The following is a 3821-nucleotide window of genomic DNA, read 5'->3' on the forward strand; positions in this document are numbered from 1 at the left end:
TTGCCGGACACTAAACCAGGTCGAAACCAGGACTAAAACCAGGTCTAAACTTGATCTAAACTAGGACTAAACCAGGTCCAAACCAGGTCTAAAACCGGATTTAACAGGACTAAACCATGCTGCGAGGACCATGTCTCCACGTCTTCTATCAATAATATTTTTAATACAGTTCAGTAAAGTCTGGGCTTTTTATTGTTTTTTAGCAGACAAAACATCTCATGTGAAGATATCCTAGTCTTTGCTTCTCTACAGCAAATCAAGTAGTATTCTGATTACATTACTCACTTTAAGTAATTTAATGGATTACGTTACAAACTACATTTTGGGGTATGTAATCTGTAATCTGTAGGGGAATACATTTTAAAAGTAACCTTCCCAACACTGCCAACCACCTTTTGTCTTTTCTTCAATAGGAATGTGCAAAAATATCAAAATATCGATCTATCGTATCTTTTAATGTGATGATGCAGTATCGATACTGTGCACTGCTGTATCAATATATCACCAAGAGTATTTTTTGGTATATTTTACAACATTATTTGTTACAGTGCTACAGTTTTGTTGTTCATTCAGAGGAAGGAAACTTTTTTTTATGCAACACATTTGACATTTTTACTGTTTTGGTGATTTACTTTGCACAAGAAGTGGTTTACATGAGTTAGGCTTTATTTTTTAAACCATATCAAATCATATCGTGGCCTATGTATTGAGGTATGTATCGTATCGGTAACTTCTTAATGATACCCAGCCCTATTCTTCAGTAGAGATTGGAAATGCCAAGTCTGAAATTTTCCAAATGATTCCAGTGAAAGCGTATTGAGTTTAAAAATACAGAGGGGCACTTCCTGTATTACATTAATAACAAAGATTAGAAAATAGCTTTAATATGGGTTCTTTATTAGGTAAGGTACACGGTGTCCTCTGCGTTTGACCCGTCCTTGCTCCTGGGTCACCTCCATTAGACTGTAATCTCCCCATATCTGGTCAATGATCCTCCAGACTCCAGTTTAGACACATTTGTAGTTCACTTGATGCTACTCCTTACTCACCCGGTCTGTTATTTAGCAGTTTGGCTTGCAGACAGTACTTGGCAGCACGGAGCGGCCATTAACCCCATAGCCTTGCACATAGCCAGACATTTAATGGAAGAAGTTAACAACATAAAAAAACCCAAAGACTATCAATGCCACTGCAAAGACAGTTTCCAGGATGGGTCTGAGAAGAAGGGTTGACATCAATAGCGCACTTAATCACAGCGAGTCTCAGTGCTGGCGCTTTCTGATGATGCAACAACAAACAAGCTCCATGGAAACGGCAGACCATGTGGGACAAGTAACAAGGCCAATACAGCAAGTGTTCAACTACAGACAAAACAAAAGGAAAATGTCTGGACCCAGGGGTTATGAGTAATAATTTTGCTAAAACAATCCAAGATGCCTGAGGTTTTTTAAAAGCAATAATTAAGTTGTTTAAAAGGTCCTATATATTACACAAAACTGACTTGTATGAGCTTTTAGCCTTGTTAGAATGCTGTTAACTCATCAAAAACAGTTGGAGTTGTGTTTTGTTTCATTAACACATGTTTGAGTAATCCTGCATTATTTCTCAGTTTATATGTCCAAAGCTCAAAATGCTCTGTCCCACGTTGTGATGTCGTGAAGCAGTAGTTTAATTTTTGGTTATTAGAGATGGGAAATTCCAGGACTGAAATTATCCAAATGATTCTAGTGAAGGTGTATAGACTTTAAAAACACAATGGAGCACTTCCTGTATTGCACATGACACTTTTTCTGTTTGAGAGAAGAACTCAACCTAAATATGCAGGGTTTGTGTGTTAAACATGTGTGAATGAAACCAAACACAACACCAGGTATGTTGCAACCAAGAGGACTGATCCCAGGACTGATCCCAGGACTAAACCAGAACTAAACCAGGACTAAACCAGGCCTAAACTAGAACCCCGAGTCCGTGGAGCAGGGTGTCCGCAGAGTGCGAATGGGTGATGGCTGCGCTTGGCCCTGAGGGGAACGGAGCTCTGAGCCAGTCCTTTTGTCTGTGGTCACCTGACGGTCTACACGGGTGCATCTCCAGGTCCATTCCGGCTCTCAGTCCTGGTTCAGTTTTGGTTTAGTCCTGTTTTAGTCCTAGTTCAGTCTTGATTTAGTTCTCCTGGTTCAGTCCTGGAATGAGTTATGGGATCAGTCCTGGTTTAGTCCTGATTCAGTCCATATGCATCATAAAAGTCCAGCATCTTGATCAATGTTTCTTCTGTTCAATAAATAATGCCTGCACTGAAAAAACGGTCCGAGAGGGGTTGCTCAAATTGCAAAAAACAAATTTGACAACAATAACATCACTTTTTTACGTTTCTCTGTCAAGCATGTTTAAATCTTACAAACATCGCTTGATTGTGGCCGATGTGAGACCTGCATGTTTTAATCAGGTTGAGGAAACATGACTTTATTATAATCTCTGGTGAGGCTCCTCCCTCTGGAATTCTCCTCCCCAAAACTTTTGGAGGGAAAATTCTAATGTAACAGGACACAGGACAGTTCCAGGAGCAGAGGACACACAGTGTGGAGCAGGAGGATTATGAAGCTGATCTGGAGGTAAGACTTTTCAAAGATTTTATTATGTGCTTCTCCGGCCTAGAATGTCGTCATTGTTAAAACATGTTTGTGTTGTTTTATTTGAAATTAGAGTTAATGTAAGGACAGCTTGAAACAAATTGTATTTGACTGTCCATCTACAAGAGTGTGACACTTGTACTAAGATTTGAATGTGTTGCTTCCAGAGTCGTCTACAAAGAGTGACGTCCAGAGCTCTGCTGGAGCTGTGGGGAAGTTCATGAATGTTATAGTTGATGTTTCAGAAAAAAGGAAGATGTTTGAGAACCAACAAAACACAGAGCACAGATGAACAAAGTAAGTAAACCAACTAAAATTATTTTAAAATTTTTCAAAATGAACTTCCTATTGAACTTATCGTACTTGTACAAGGTGATGTGGCATTAGGAGACTTTATACCAGATGCCCTCCCTGTTACTGTGTTTAGAGGAAGAAAAGCAGCACATGGTGAGTTTTTGTTTCTGCAGATACACTTCTAATGTTCTTGTGATTCTGTTCTGGTCCATTATTGTAGTAATAAGTGCTTTAAATGTATTTAAACATGTACAACAGTGTAGATCATCATAATGTGATCATCATGTGTTATTCTGTGTCCACAGGCAGAGACCAGAGCTTCTTCACTGGAATAAATCTTCACACTGTCCAGCTCCAAACTGTGTATCTCTGTCCCTGTGCTCTCTTTGTGTTTGATTCTGTTTAAGACAAAACAGAACTGTGGAAAACTAAAGACTGTTTTTGTATTCTTTTACAGAATTAGATCAATTAAATTAAATTATACATACTTATACATTTCATGATAAGGTACCATAAGATAAATATGCATATTCAGCATGATTTGTTCAAATTTCATCAACATGAAAAAGTGATGTTCATGTTCCAAGAAAAATATGTGTAGAGGGGATCGAAAAAAGTTTCAAAGCCTAAACATAATTTTATTGCATGCAACCGCTGTCCATAACTTTTTTACGCAAATCCAGCAACCTTTTTTTTTCAGTGTGTGAAGTGATGACATATTTTTGACAGTTGAGTCGCATCTCTGAATTCGTTTTCGGACTGAAGAAACCGTAAGCATACATTTTCGTTTAGTGATTGTAATTCTTGTTGTAACTTTTCAGTTCATATTCTGATGGATAAAATACACACAATACATTTATGTACAACTGGACTCATTCGAGAGTTTACGAATATTTACTT

General features: G+C 38.1%; 1 long non-coding RNA gene across 1 annotated transcript; it reads left to right on the plus strand.

Moving 5' to 3' along the window:
* Nucleotides 1-2379: 2379 nt before the first annotated feature.
* On the plus strand, nt 2380-3519 carry LOC129409237 (uncharacterized). Its single transcript, XR_008632314.1, has 4 exons — nt 2380-2609; nt 2795-2924; nt 3000-3074; nt 3227-3519. It is a non-coding gene; the product is annotated as an uncharacterized LOC129409237 (long non-coding RNA).
* Nucleotides 3520-3821: the final 302 nt, after the last annotated feature.

This window comes from Boleophthalmus pectinirostris, unplaced genomic scaffold (genome assembly GCF_026225935.1).
Source record: "Boleophthalmus pectinirostris isolate CB_2022bp ecotype Guang Dong unplaced genomic scaffold, ASM2622593v1 HiC_scaffold_10, whole genome shotgun sequence".
NCBI classification, from domain to species: Eukaryota; Metazoa; Chordata; class Actinopteri; order Gobiiformes; family Gobiidae; genus Boleophthalmus; species Boleophthalmus pectinirostris.